This window comes from Pleurodeles waltl, chromosome 11 (genome assembly GCF_031143425.1).
Source record: "Pleurodeles waltl isolate 20211129_DDA chromosome 11, aPleWal1.hap1.20221129, whole genome shotgun sequence".
Lineage (NCBI taxonomy): Eukaryota > Metazoa > Chordata > Amphibia > Caudata > Salamandridae > Pleurodeles > Pleurodeles waltl.
In genome coordinates, this window is record NC_090450.1 from 530,829,582 (window position 1) to 530,845,759 (window position 16,178).

At 42.6% G+C, this 16,178-nt stretch overlaps 1 protein-coding gene across 5 annotated transcripts in view; it reads left to right on the forward strand.

Annotated features, from left to right (window-relative positions):
• Positions 1-664: 664 nt before the first annotated feature.
• The window catches only part of TFDP2 (transcription factor Dp-2), a 455,267-nt gene continuing 439,753 nt past the window's right edge, over positions 665-16,178 (forward strand). For 3 of the 5 annotated variants that reach the window (XM_069213930.1, XM_069213932.1, XM_069213931.1), the window contains exon 1: positions 666-808. The gene's annotated coding sequence lies outside the window, so the exon portion shown is untranslated. Of the gene's footprint in view, positions 809-16,178 lie in introns of all 5 variants that reach the window. The other 2 variants (XM_069213927.1, XM_069213929.1) reach the window with 1 other exon arrangement.

Consider the following 16,178-nt stretch of genomic DNA (forward strand, 5'->3'; position numbering starts at 1 on the left):
CACCTGGCAGAGCTCTAGCAACAATCCCTGCAAATATAAGTCATGTCAATATTCATCTTTCATATAGTTTCTGTTTTGCTCAGAATAAAGCAGTTACGAGTGCTAAAAAGTTCAAGACTGTCTTGTAACCAAGCTGTCATTTTGACCATTAATAAAAGGATTTAAGTTCTTCACAGCGAATAAGCGACTATTTATTTGAGAAACAGCCTGTTGACCTTTCACTCAAACATTTATGATTTAAAACGAATTCGTATTTGTGGTTCTCTATTTCTCTGTAGCCATAGAAACAAACATGTTTTACATTTAATGTGGAAGATGTGATATTGGCAACAAGTGATCTTTTAAATCGTGTCTGTTAGCATCTGCGAAAACGATATTATTTAATTGTCAATGTCTAACGTGCTTTTAAAAATAAAATATATATATATTTTCAATCTGCAAAACGTCATGACTGGAGAGGCTGTTATCTGCAAGCATGTGATATGACAAATTTAACACCCAATGAGAAAATTAAATATTTTTGAAAAATTAAGATATTTTTACCCATTCCTTTGCGGTGACATTTTTTTTCGAATTTGCCACCTGTATGCTACGAATAATAGTTTGCATTCGCAAGCGTTCTGTGCCCCCACATCTTAATCCGCACCATCTGTGAGAGCATGGCCTGGTGTTCTGGGAAAGAGTCGTCGGATGATCCGCTCAGAACTCGATTGCTCCCGTCTGGCCGAGCCTCAAGTTTCCACTGAATGGTAACAAAGACTGTAGAGTGTTGTTGGTACTGCAGTGAGAGCATGCTTCCTCAGTCCAGGTAAGCCGGAGAGAGATCATTTTGTTTCTTGTTCGCTGTGATTTATTGTGCGTATAAACACTGGCTGTTTCGCCCTGGACGTTTCATGTTTATAAACAGCACCCTACCTACCCTGCTACATTGAAGCCAGCATTGCAAGTTGCAGGCAGACTAACTACAGTGTGCTGCGAGGGGACTGGGGGAGGGGTGAAGAGTTGGTTAAGTTTGTCAGTGAAATGCTAAAATAAATTGTTTAAAATGCCAATTTTAAAATGTATGCGTTTCTCCTTCATGCTCAGAATGGACCATTTTTCAAAGAACACAATTTTACAAAAATACTTTTAAAACACCATTCACTTTACGATACTTAAAAAAAAATGTACAAATACCATGTGGCATTCATCTAAATTGATGTTTGGCTTTTTTTTTTTTTTTTTTAGCTAAGAAGTAACTTTGGCAACTGAGATTAAAGTATGGATGCTGCAAATTATGGACAGTTTGTGTAGACCTTCAAATTAAATGCCCGCTAGTGTATAATTACATTTAAAACATGGGTGAAAGTTTTTACTTTTCTGGTTTTTTTTATGTCCATTTTGCTAGCAGTTTTGTTTCATTTTTGATGTGCCCTTTCCTGTTGGCTTTCGCATGGGAGGTATGTGCGCCGTTGCAAATGTCAGCTGTATTCTAATGAAGCCAGGGCATTGTTTGCTCCTGAAGGGGCTGGCACATTCCAGGGCTCTACGGTTATTATGAGGCGCAGTGTGGGTGGCAACATTTGGTCTCTGCCTCTTGGGGCAGGGACTGGCATTGTGCAAGGTCTGGATTGGCAAGTCTCTCCAGCAAATAAGATCTTAAACATGTCTCCGAATTCCCTTTAACACACGTTTATTTTTCCATTCTGCAATTCCTTGTATCACCACGTGCATGGCAAGATATCAAGATATCATGCAGTGCACTAATGCAGTCTCAAGAATGAATGGATTGCTTTTTTAAAAATAGTTTTGCGTGTTACTCATTCCAATGAACAAGGCGTGTTTTCTTTTCACTTGGCCTGACGTAATGTTTCATGTGCACTTGTGAAATGGCATGTTCGTCAATGCAAATGTGGTGTCAAAGTGCTCAAATTTATTCACAATAAACATTCTTGGAATTTAAAGTCTAGAGTGGGCTGCCTGACCACTCTTTTGTTTTGCATTGCAGTAGCTGCCATGGCGCTAGTCAAGTTTATGAGAATTCGATGGAAACCATTAAAGAAAGATATAGATATTTTTCAGATGCAAATGAGGTGGCCTCGTTCACAATTCGTAAGCAAAGAACGCAAATCAAGTAAAGAATGGAGAGATGTACTTAAAAAAAAAAAAACTGTAATAGAACACCTGTTGAATTCTTAGTCCTTGCTCTGGTGATAATTTATAGACATTTTGCTACAGCTGGGGTCCTGGACCTAAACTTACATTTCTATCCTTGATCTGTGCATATATGCTGGGGTGTCTCATTTGTAAGTTTCCCCAGCTGCCTGGTTGGAAAATACCTATTGTGGGCTCACCAAGAACTTGCAGTGGGCTTTTAGCCCACCTATTGCTTGACATTGGTTGGCTTTGTTGTAATTCTCATTTGCTTACTTATTTTGGCTTTCTTTGCCCATCTTTTGTGTATCCTTTCAGTGGAGTGAAGCTTCTTTACCATTTTTCTCGATGTGGCTGATTTGTCGTTAACAGTTCCCTTTTAGGGAACTACTTGTTTCTTTTTGATTAAGCACTGCATGTGTTTTTCAGCTGTCTCACTCATGTGCTCTCCACAAATATCCACCACCAAGCGCTCCCTATTTATCGCTTATTTAGTTTCCCCCCTGCAATATGTGTTCTTCTCTCTCTCATATGCCTCTCTCCGCTCTTCCCCTGTTGCTGCCACCCTTGTGTGCAATTTGCTGTCTTGTGTTCTTCTCCCCAATGAGCCTTGTCCTGAACTCCATTGTGTGCTTCACCCCTATGTTGCCCTGTCCCCAGACCCTCATGTTGCTCTTCCCTCCACTGCAGTGTTGCATTCTCCCTTGTGCACTACCTTTCTCCTCCTTCCCGCACCACCTGTTCCTCCTTTGCCCACCCCCAACACCTGCTGCCCTCCTTTTGTACTTTTTAGGGTCGAGCCTGCGTTCCATGCGTATCGCAGCGAGACTCTTTTGTATTTAGAAAAGGGCTCGGAGCCCTGTCAACTTCACGTCAGTGTTTTTTATTGGTTCGTGGGCTTTCCTAATAAAATCTGCTTGCTTTCATTAGTCGAAGGCACGCATATGTCATGCCTTTTCCGGTGGCTAGCCCTCCTCGAGCGCAGCGACCAAGTACAGAAAACACACGAAGCTCGCTGTTTTCCATCGGGCTTGTGGACTTCTTTTTCTCTAATTTACGAGCGCAATCTCGCTTGGCAGAAATCGAGCGCTTTTACATAGTTGATTTCACTTTTTCGGGTTATGTACATAAATGCACTTTTGCCCGATAGGTGAAAAGTCGGGTTAGGAGTTTACAACGCAATCAGCTCTAACATGAGCAAACGCGAGACCCGTTGCATTGTAAATGCTTGTTTCATTTTGCGTTCTCACTAAAAATCTTAGTTTATTTACTGATCCAAGTGATGTCTCCCATTTTGGGTCGGTAAATAAAAAACAAAGCAAGTGACGCCCACATCATTTTACAGGTGCCATTATGCATGCTTATGCCATTGGAAAAACTTGACTGCTGTGTCAGTGACCCTTTTTGAATTTTTTTAATGTTCGTTTTTGTCTAGCTATACCGCAAAGTCAATAAGTCTCTGCAGCAAGGTCCATTGGCTTTGTAATTGCTTGTTACATTTCTTAGTCTGCGGTCTGATGGCGTCCTGGCTGTTGGAGTGCAAAACATGACCATTCATTGTGAGCTTGTCTCCAGGATAAGCAGGGATACTGGTCTTGATGGCTTTGTGAATAATGCATGTGGTTTTGAAGACTGTGCATGCCGTCAAGGGAAGCCAATAGAGTTCCATAAGGATAGGGGTGATGTGATCCTATTTCTTCAGGCCCTGAATGAGCCATGCTATGATATGAAGGGTGTCTTTAAGGGTTGCCAGTGTCCAGTCCCAGAGGCAATAGAGCAGCGAGGTGCAAAGAATCCAGAGGCAAGTGTATGAGGGCTTAAACAGCAGATGTGAAGTTGCTTTCCGAAATAAACAGTTTCAGTTTCTTTAGAAGAGAGAGGCTGGTACTTGGCTGTCTCTGTATTTTGGGTGATGTGTTCCTTGAGGTTGATGTCCAGGGTGAATTCAAATGACTTGGCTTTCAGTGTAAGGTTGGGTTCAAAGTCGTAGGGTTCATGTAATTGAGCCAGGTTTGTACTATTTCTTGTTTGTTGTTTCTAGCAAATAACAAGCATTCTGTCTTCCTTGGGTTGAGCGTTAAGTAGGTGCTGGACATCGAGGTCTGGATGCTGTGCAGACAGTGTTTGAGGTTTTTGAAATCTGAGGCAGAGGAGATTTTGAAGTAGAGTTGTGTACCACTGGCATATTGGTGACTATGTATGCAGTCATCTGTAAGTAGAGCACCAAGCGACTCAATGTAGATGTTATAGTAGACAGTGGTCTAGAACACTGGGGGACTCACCAGGTAACTGGGGTCTTTTGGGACATGAAGGTGCCCATGTGAACAAAATGGTGTCAGTTGGAAAAGGAGGAGTCGTACCAGCGAAGGACATTGCTGGTGGTTCCCATTTGAGACTCCAGGGTGCATAAGATGCTGGACTCGTCAACTGTGTCAAAGGCAGCTGAAAGGTCCAGCAATATCAGGATGCAGGGGTCAACTTCCGCTGCGGTCAGGAGGGCATTGTCTACGATTTGTAATTTATCGGTCTCTGTGCTGCAGCATGATCTGAAGTCAGCTTTGTAGTTGTGCATAAGACGGTAAACATTAACATGTTTTTGGACTTGAACATGGACTGCTTTTTTAATGATCTTGCCGAGGAGTGGTAGGTGAGTAAAGGTTGGTATAGTTGGGAAGGTATTAAGAACATAGTGTAGTTTTCTTTAGGCATGGGAGAATCTGGCCTGTATTTAGACCTTCTGGGAAGATAACTTGAGCAAGGGAGACATTGACAATGGTGGGTAGAGGTGAGGGAGCATTCCCAGAGAGTCTTCATGAAGGGAGAGTGTAAGACATCATCTTCATAAGAAGTGACTTTGAAAGAGTTGAGTATGTCAGCAAGATCTGTAAGACATAGGGCTTTGAAGGATGTCCATTGGAGGATTCTACAGGAAGGAGTAGGTGTAAGAGATGAAGCAGGATTGGTTTTGTTAATCTTCTGTCTTATCGTCTGTATTTTTCACTGAAGAGGTTGATGACATTGCACTTTTATTTGAACTGAGAATAGGTGGGTCTGGCAGGGAGTTGATCCAGTGCTTGTCTCGAAAATCATTCTGCTTCTGTTGGTGACTCATTGATTGTGCTGTATACTACTTTGCTTCGGCTGATGTGATGAGCTGTATGTGTTTTATGTGGAGGGACCTCGGTATCATGATGTCATTGGTAGTTTCACTGCAGGAGCTGGAGTGACACTGGATAAGCTGAATGCAAATATCTAGAAACTGGAGACAAATGTTAGCAAATTATAGACCATCACTGGTCAATACCGTATTAGATCTCAGGGTCTGCATTCTGAAAAGGAGAAGTCTAGGGGGTGAATAATGCTCTGATATAATAAAATAACATGTTGGCTTGCCATAATGATTGACTAGAGAACCACAGAAGACGTGGCTATTTGGGGATCCTCAGATGTTTGCCACAGGTTGATGTTTCATGATGCAAAGGCACTCTAAAGGATTCTGGTGTCCAGAGTCACTCGGACTGTTCTCCAACCTTTTTTCAAGTGCCTGTACATTGGAATAAGGAATCTGAAGCCAGAGGGGATGAAGGGGTGGGTGCTACTACTAATGTTGCGTTCAGGAAGAGTCAACCAAACACTGAGTTGTTAGCAAGGTCAAGGAGAAGGTACGTTTTCTCAGATCTTTCCCTTTGTGGGCAGTTGCACAGAAAAGAGAAGACAAGAGCGGGACAAGTGAAAAGCATTTCTTGTTCTATGCGTTAGTGTGAGGGTTGGGCTTGCCACCAAACAGAGTAATCAGATGTCACAAACAATGTTTTATTCTGGGAAAGTAAGCAAACTAACTCTCTACTGAAAGAATATGAGAATATAAGAGGGGAGACAAGTAACAAGGGCGAAGAGGATGCTAACGCAAATGAGACCTTAGGGTTGGGTGAATTATTCTTTTCTTCTTTCATACAGAATTCATCTTCGACAATGTCAATGAGTATTAAGTAAGGTTACATTGTAAAAAAATTCAGGCTTTGATGTTGGCAGGCTTGGAGACTCCCGATCGGGTGGAGGGATATTTCTAAAAATGAAGACCAGTTGTTCATTTGTTTAACTTTGACAATGATGTCAAGGCTGTGATGAGCCAATTTTTAGTTAATTACAGGCAAGTAGAAGGATTTCTCGGGTATACCCTATATTGGAGAATTGTATTCTCTAAAAGGTTAATAAAGATATTGTTTAAAAAAAGCCTCAAGGTGAGAAGTCACTCTTAGATTGTGCCTCCAATTCAGTGAAGTACACGCTGGGTGTCTTCTGGGAGAAAAACAAGAATAATGACAGTGAGGCTGCTCCTTAGAAGCATTTCCTGTTTTCTCACTCGTATGGACATCATAATCCTGGTTCATTGCTTCCAGAATACTAAGTTGATAGATGAAGATACTTACAGAACTGAATTGCTGCTCGCTGTTCCTTGGTTAATCGGATAGTGATATGATGGTGCGGATTGCAGTTTCATTTTCTTTCTGAAGACTAAAAGGTTTACCCCAGTTCAGATGTGGAGAGCAAATCAGCTTCCTGTGCATTAGCTTTAAAAAAGCTGCCCATTTTCTTTTTTAGTTACGGTTTGCTCTCGACATGTGCACCAGAGTGATCTTTCAGGATCTAAGTGTATTCATTATGCGGTTTGAGTATGTAGGCAAATCGTTATTCACTACCTGCAGTCATTTAATTCATATTGAATCAATGGAATTGAGCTTGTGTGTTGGTTGTAGTGTGCAGAATACAGAGAAGCTGTGGTTTTCCTGCCTACTGTTCCACATGTATGCACTCCTCCCCAGTGCAGCTTTGAAAGCCGTACCAGATTAACTTCCAAATGTTTGGGTATGACATAAAAATCCACTTCTGGCTGGAAAACACGCCTTGACCTTGTATTTGACTGGTAGGAAGAGATCTTGCGCTGCTTGATTGCAGTCAGGACTAAGGTTCAGGTGATGGGGTGAGTATAGGTATACTGGCTGTGCTTTGACTGGCCTCCCCCTTTAGTAACACTCTATCTGCATGTTTTAAAGTACTGAAATTGGGAGATCTTTTTGGTTTCAGGGATCTTGTTTACTCCCAAGTCAAAGGTGTGGTCAAGGGTCCATGCTTGGAAAATTCCTTGTGATCCTCCAAACAGATCATTTGGCGAATTTAACAAGAATCCAGATTACACCGGGGCAAACAACAACAAAAAAGAATCGGCAAGCTGTAAAGACTTCAAATCAAACAGTTTGAATGTTCTTTTAAGTGCTGAAAATATGACCACTTAGTACAAGTCCTTAAACTACTCCGCTCATTAAGGCTCAATCGAATGATAAGATCCATAGTACTGTGTATTATGCATGTTTTTGAGATGGTGATCAAGGATAGCAGCAGAATGTGACACTTGTTTAGAGAGTCACGAGGAACCTCTGATCAGCGACCACAGGCTTGATTAAACAAAGGACTTATAGTGCCTGAAACATGGGGAAAGCAAACAGGAGTCCAGGTTACCAAACTGTGAAGCACATTGAGCCTTGTACAGAAACTAGCACATTACTTACTCCAGGAAACAGAACTATTAAAGGTTGGGGTTGACTGCTCTCCACATAAGAGCAGGTGTCGTTAATGAAGAATGACGGTCACAAATTCCTGGCTGCACTCAATGGACACTAACTTCCCCTTTCTTACCTTTTCAACTTTTTTGTTAACTTTTGTTTCTGTGCCCCATAGCATTCCAAACGGTCCAAAATGGTGAATAAAAGTGATTTATAAAAGAACGAAATAAGTATAGTACATTAGTATTAGTTTTCTTTTTTTATGAACAGATTTGTAAACAAGTTACTGGACCTTAAAGATCACACAAGTGTTTAATAAAATCCTCAAAGGCTGCAGAATTCTTGGCCCCTTGAGAATAAGAGACATTTTAATTTTCAGACCACAATAGGGGGTGGTGTAATAGTGTTAACAGGTGATTTAAGGGGCTGGCAGGATCAGGCACCAGAGAAAATGGAAAAAAGGACCCCTGATCAACCCGAAGGGTCGTAGATGAGCTAGGGGGAACCCATGAATGAGCCAACTGTGTACACAGCCTCTTGCTTGCTTAACATTGAGGATGTCATTACTACCAGCTATCTGTAGATCCATCTGGGGATGGGATTGAGGTCGCTGTTTAAGAGTGCAGAACTGCTAATGATGGCAATCTGATGGGGAGATCTCAGTTTGAACTGGAATTTGCAATTGGAAAAGAGGGTCAGTGCGACAGACAAGTGCCACTCTAGCTATTTCACGTGGTGAACGTCTAACTGAAGTTACTAAAGGAGATAGTAGATCTCCTTGAGTTTGTAGTTGGAAAAGTGTGTTGCATCTAGGATATTTAATATGGCGTGAACATTGGCAAAGAGTATGTAGTAACTTGTACTAAGCCTGATGTTTCTGGCATGAATAAGGAGAAGTGGACTAACTCACAATGGCTTATTTAATCGAGGCTCAGCTAATTACATTATTGAAGGCTAAATTTATGGAATACTTAATGGGTAGATTTCAGTAGAGTTGGAGTTTGCATCGGATGATGCTCCTAGGTGAACTGTAGTTGCACAATCTTAAATAGTGGCTAGGTGGGAAAGTAGATGAGTCCTAATAGGAATGTTAGGATTGGTTGGTAGTGTGCCGGAAAATAACATATGGTAAACTGATGTGTTTTGGATTTGTATGTAGTTCTTAATTTTGATGAACTATCGAACCCATAGGTAAAATCATTTTATAGTGTTTTGTATTTGTTAACTGGCATGTTTAGGCGGGTGCAGCTAATGGTGTAGGAGCAGATTTGAATCATTTACTGATTTCATTACTCTGTTTCTAGTATTTTGTAGTGGCTGTTATAGCATCTCAAAATGGGATTTTGCCTATTTGGATAATATACTTTATCTCTAATTTTCCAGAATTGGGAGGTCACAGATAGTTGTGTTCTTATCAGCCTTGGCTGTGTTTGAGAGAAAACAAGATATTTTAAAATTCAGAATCTGAATACATCTATCTTTTGGAAAGCTAAAGCAAAATAACGGATATTGTTGGTGCAGGTTTAATAGAAAGTGTACAATAGAACACGTATTGATGGATTATTTTTACTCCTAAATATCGACTGCGTGCTTCATTTCGAGTTTGGCTGACTTGACACTCCGTCACAAATGTGGCGGATGTTCTGTCAGTCAAATTACAAGTACGCTGTCGCCTATGGCACATTTTTGTCCAGAGCAGAGAGTATCCCATCTGCCAAACTCTAAATAAGCACCATGTGTGTTAAAACCCCCGTTTATAAAATACAGTTTTATGATTCATTATGAAGCAAAATTGTTACCGGTGAACATGTTATTTTTAGATGTGGCCACTGAAGTGCAACGTTTTTTAAAATCTTTAAAGATCATCACATTTTAAGTGTGATATTTTACTTAGCAATATGTGTTTTCTAAATGTATGAGGTATTAAGATTTGTACGTTTTTTTTTCTTTCTTGTTTTTGTTTTAACTGAGACTATTAGATTGCAATCAGCTGGCTTTATTGTATATTTAATAGATTGTGAACTTAGTAAACCTATCCACGAACTAACTTTGTTTTGTAGTGTGAGGTTTGCTGCAGTTGAGTTTTCTCCAGGGTGATTTACTCTTCAACATTGGTGTTCAGTGAATTAAAGGGTTTTTTAACACGTTTGGTCACTGCATGCATGGTGAGGGATGTAAGTAATTCATCTGATACCTGCAGTTTCAGATCTGCAGGTTTTCCGCCGAGCATCTTGTGCACAGCTCTCGTTGTTACTGTCGGCAACCTCAACATAGGCAATGACAGGGGAGACCTTGGTATCGGGGCGCGCGACTGTATAAGTGAGGCACCCTACTTTCGTTCAAAGAGGATGCAGATACATGAAGCATCACTATTAGTATCCATTTGTGACCGGAGATGCCAGGTGTGACACATATAAAGTTCTTGCCTTGTTGCATCTGAGGATTACCTGATAAAGACTCAGTAGGGCAGAGGGATGTTGTGTGTGTGTGTGTGTGTGTGTGTGTATGTATCCGAGTTACATGAATTGTTAAATAGTAGGCCTTCCTGTAAAATGCTGTCATAATATTGTTGTAAGCATCCCCTGCACCTTCCACGGCCTGTTTTGGCCCTGTTTGAAGCTGCACTTGAGTGGGAAATGTTATTGTCCACTGGTCGGGTCGCTACCTCTTTTTTTTTGCTTTGGCCTTTTCCAACAACGTTCTACACAGTTAAGTCCCCTCTGTGGTTTTGTAAAGCACAGTTCCCCTACCAGAGGTGCAAGACAAAGTAAATTATCCCCCTCTGAAAGTGTTCTCCTCAGGTGAAGACAGAAGGAAAAATGTCAGTCACTCACCAGATCCTTGAAATCCTCTCATACATGGTTGGAGGGCGGATGATTATTATGATGCTCCACAGATTCCAGGACAGATTATGGTGTTGATCCCTCAGGTAACACCGATCCATATCTGTACCCAGCCAAACCATTGTCTCCTGATGATACCACCTCATATCAGTAACTCATCAGGAGGGCAGGGCTGCAGCCTGCCACTAGTTCCCTCTCCATAAAGAGCCTATAGAAGAGGATTTCCTTTTTGAAACGTTATCCAGTACACATAGGTCAACCCAACACCTCCTTATGTTAAAAGGCATGCTGTGTCACACCGTCGATGCTTTATACCTCCCAAGGTCAACAAAAATACAAAGCTTCACCCTCCGATCCGATCCGATTTACACTCGAGGGCAGCCTCCCCTTGATTCATTGGTGGTGTCCAATGCCTGTAAGAGGGCTAACTCACACCACAGATGATGCTCCACCTCCTGATAAAGCGTCTAAGCTAATTGATGCTTCATTGTAACGAGTAGAGGCACAGTCCGCTAATCACTGGTAAATTGCAAATACACATGGTCTGTTAGCCAAGTACGATAGCGTCCACTGGGATGAGATGGAGGAACTCATCCAGTACCTCCCAGAGGAGCATAAAAAAGGGGGCAGGAAATAGTGCAGGAGGGCAAACTAATTTCTAACCGCTCCATTAGGGGTGCCCTCGATTCAGCAGATAAAGCTGCCAGGAGTATTAATACCAGTGTGTTGCTGCTCAGACATGCTTGGCTGCGAATATATGGCTTCAAGCCAGAAGTTCAGCAAACACTGTTAAACATCCCATTTGACAAGGAACACCTGTTTGGTCCACAAGTTGACCAAGCATTAGAAAAGATGAAGGACACAGAGGTTGCTAAATCCATGGGGCACTCCAAATCCCTCTCCTCATTGCTCCTTTCATCGCTTCTCATATAGGCCAGACTCAAAAGCAGCATCTTATGATGCCTCCTCTTCATCATATCAATGGCAAGGTAAAAACTCCTCTTCACACAGCTATTACAGGGACACGTACAGGGTAACCACTCCAAAGGTTGTGGCAAAGGTGCTTCCTCACATGTTGCATCATCCACCACTAAACAGTTACTCTTTTCTCCTTCCCCCAGATCATTTAACACCTGTCGGGTCGAAAACAACAATTTCTCCCCACCTGGCGATCCATAACATTGTATCAGTGGGTGCTGGACATTATCCAACACGGTTATTGTCTGGAGCTCATCACCACACCTCCAAACATCCTACCTTCCACACACAAACTATCTGTGAAACATCAAAACCTGCTCAAACAGGAAGTGCAAGCTCTGTTGCTCAAAGGAGCTATAGGGCCTGCCCCTCTTCAATATCAAGGTTCAGGCTTATACTCCCTGTACTTTGCCATTCCCAAAAAAGACGACTCACTACGACCCATCTTTTGATCTCAGGCCTTTGAATCAGTACATCTTGTCAGAGCATTTCCATATGATCACCATCAAAGATGTGATTCAAGTTCTCCAGCAAGGCAACTTCATGTTAGCACTAGATTTAAAGGATTCCTATTTTCACTTCCCTATCCATCCAGCACACCACAAATATCTCAGGTTTGTCATAGCTAGCTAAAATTATCAGTTAAAAATGTCCACCCGTTTGGGGTCACTACTGCATCCCGGGTGTTCGCCAAATGGTCAGCAGTGATAGTAGCACATCTACGCAGACAGAACATTCATGTCTTCCCATATCTGGACGACTGGCTTATCAAAGCCAGTACCTTTCCTCTGTGTCACCAACACACTCTGGTCAGTATAGATCTGCTCCATTAACTAAGTTTTACCATCAATATACAAAAATCACATCTTAAACCGTTACAAGTTCAGCTATACTTTGGAGCTATTCTCAACATAGAATTGGGATTAGCCTATCCCAATGTAGCAAGGAATTGTAATTTCCAGACACTGCCACCAAAATTTCAAGCCAGTCAACAACTAACAGAACAGTTATGCATCTTCTGGGTATGATGGCATCATGCATCGCCATAGTGCCACATGCACAATTGCATGTGCGTCCGCTGAAAGAAAGTCTAGCCCGCCAGTGGTCTAAGTCACAGGGTCAGTTAGAAGATCTAGTATTGATAGACAGCCGCAGTCATCGCTCTCTGCAGTGGTAGAACACACAAAAATTGTTAAAAGGGTACCTGTTTCCTGACCCTGTTCCACAAATTGTTCCCACAGCAGACATAGCCCTCACAGGATGATGATGTGCTCTTCTACAGGATCTCACATTTCAAGGTCTCTAGGACACCAAACACCAAGGTCTCTGCATCAAAACCCTCAAGCCTCAAGCTGTTCACCTAGCATTGAAAGCTTTCCTACCTCACCTCATAGGCAAGGTTGTCTTAGTCCAGACGGACAATATGACAGCCATGTATTGTTTACAGAAACAGAAGGGGACACACTCTCTATAGTTATTACGCCTATCTCAGACCATTTGGTGTTGGGCAGTACGTCACAGAATCCACCTGTTTGCAGAACACCTCCTAGGAACAGACGTCTTTGCCAGAGGTGGCTCTTTCGCTATGGCGAAGGAGCGCGCGCCCCCTGGCCAAGAGCCAGGAGATGAAAAATGAAACAATAGTTTTCTATTGTTTCATTTTCCATCTGTTGGCTCAGCCAGCAGTACAGGGAGGGATGGGGCTTGGCCACGGGATGGGGGAAAGTGCACTAAGTGCACATGTGTGTTTGGCCGACTGCCACAGGCTGGCCAAACACACATGCACAATTGAGTTTCTCCAACCCGACTGTATACACAGCCGGAATGGAGAAACTGCACAGACCCCAGGCTTGTGTCTGAGAGGCAGTCAGTGCCGCTCAGACCAATCCTGACACTGCTTACATGCTATGTTTAGCATGTAAACAGCACCAGGATTGCTGGGGAGCCTCTGCTGGAGTCCCAGTGAAAGCTGCGACACCACATGGAAGGAAGAGGAGCGTGAGGCGGATGGAAACAGAGATGGCGGTAAGGTAATTATTATTTTTTACATTTATTTTCCACCCACCCCTTCCCTTGAAATTTGCGGCAGCCGCCACTGGTCTTTGCTGACCTCAGCAGGATGTGGCAACAAGCCCATGAGTGGGAACTCCACCCCGAGTCCTCCTCCCATACTTCAACAAGTGGGGGTTTCCACAGATAAACCTGTTTGCAACCGCAGACAATGCAAAATGCCCAAACTGCGCCTTTACGTTCCCACACCCATGATCCAAGGGCAATGCTCTATGGATGAACTGGTCAAGGATATTTGCCTCTGCTTTATACCTCTCCCTCTTCTTCTGTTTGTGGTTCGGAGGCTCAGGCGAACGCCTCTCACCCTCATTGTAGTAACTCCCACTTGGGCTCATCAAACATGGTTCACCACACTACTTGAACACTCCGGAGTTCCGCATGGAAAGCTTCACCTTAACCCGAACCTTGTCACTCAGAACCATGGAGAAATCAGGCACCCAAATCCAAAAGAACTCAACCGGGTGATTTGGCTCCTGAGATCATAGTTTTTGGTTACCTGAATCTCCCACCTGAATGTATGACCATTCTTAACCTCTTAGCTGCTGGGCCTTTCCCCTCTCGACCCCCCCCCCCCCCCCCCAGTGCTGAGCCCTTTTTTGGCTATTTGGGGTAGTTCGCGCTTAGGCCTTCATAACTTTTTGTCACCATAAGCTATTCATGCCAAATTTGCATCCTTTTTTTCCCAACATCCTAGGGATTCTAAAGGTACCCAAAGTTGGTGGGTTCCCATGGAGGAGACCAAGAAAATAGTCAAAATACAGCTAAAATTTTGTTTAAAAAAAAAACAAAAATGGGAAAAAAGGGCTGCCGAAGAAGGCTTGTGTTTTTTTTTCCCCCTGAAAATGGTACCAACAAAGGGTTTACGGTGCTAAAATCACCATCTTCCCAGCTTTCAGGAACAGGCAGACTTGAATAAGAAAAACACATTTTTCAACACAATTTTGGCATTTTACTGGGACATACTTCATTTTTACTATTTTTAGTGCTTTCAGCCTCCTTCCAGTTAGTGACAGGAATGGGTGTGAAACCAATACTGGATCTCAGACAGCTAAGCATTTCTGAAAGGTAGACAAAATTCTGAATTCAGCAAGGGGTCATTTGTGTAGAACCTACAAGGTTTTCCTACAGAAAATAACAGCTGAAATAAAAAAATATTGAAATTGAGCTGACAAATACTGCCATTTTTCTCCACGTTTTACTCTGTAACTTTTTCCTGCAGTGTCAGATTTTTTAAAGCAATATACCGTTACCTGTGCTGGACTCTTCTGGTTGCAGAGATATATAGGGCTTGTAGGTTCATCAAGTTCCCTAGGTACCCAGAGACAATAAATGAGCTGCACCTTGCAATGGGTTTTCATTCTATACCGGGTATACAGCAATTCATTTGGTGAAATATAAAGAGTGAAAAATAGGTATCAAGAAAACCTTTGTATTTCCAAAATGGGCATAAGATAAGGTGTTGAGAAGCAGTGGTTATTTGCACATCTCTGAATTCCGGGGTGCCCATACTAGCATGTGAATTACAGGCCATTTCTCAAATAGACGTCTTTTTTACACACTGTCTTACATTTGGAAGGAAAAAATGTAGAGAAAGACAAAAGGCAATAACACTTGTTGTGCTATTCTGTGTTCCCCTAAAATGGTACCTCACTTGTGTGGGTAGGCCTAATGCTCACGACAGGAAAGGCAACACGGACATATCACATTTTTACATTGAAATCTGACGTGTTTTTTGCAAAGTGCCTAGCTGTAGATGTTGGCCTCTAGCTCAGCCGGCAGCTAGGGAAACCTACCAAACCTGCACATTTATGAAAACTAGACACCAAGGGGAATCCAAGATTGGGTGACTTGAGGGGCTCTCACCAGGTTCTGTTACCCAGAATCGTTTGCAAACCTCAGTATTTGGAAAAAAACACTTTTTCCTCACATTTCGGTGATGGTAAGTTCTAGAATCTGAGAGGAGCCACACATTTCCTTCCACCCAGCATTCCCCCAAGTCTCCCGATAAAAATGGTACCTCACTTCTGTGGGTAGGCCTAGTGCCCGCGACAGGAATAGATCACACAACGGTCAATGTTGGTCCTTACATGAGGCAACTGTTGACCCTGGGGTGATCCATTCCTGACGCAGGCACTAGCTGTAGGCACTCAAGTGGGGTAGTGTTTTTATAAGGACAGGTGAGGAATCACTGGGTGGTAGGAATTTTGTGGATCCCAGCATACTCCTGTAGTTTGTGTGACAGAAATGCAAGAAAAATATAGTTTTTATTCAACATTTCAGCTTTGCAGGGTATTCTGTGTAAGAACACTTTGGGGAATCCACACAAGTCACACCTCTGTTGACTCCCCCTGATGTCTAGTTTCCAGAAATGTTTGGGTTTAGTATGTTTCCCTATATGGCCGCCGAACCCAGGACCAAAAACACTGGTGCCTGCCTTACAAAACCAGTTTATTTTGTGATAAATAATTTTGATGTCTCCACAATACGATTTGGGCAGTGGAATTTGGGGCTCAACTAAATTGGGGAGCTCCCAAGAGAGCACTCTCTCTCTGTGCTTGCTGCCGCATTCACCTGCTCTCTGGGTTGGGCTAAC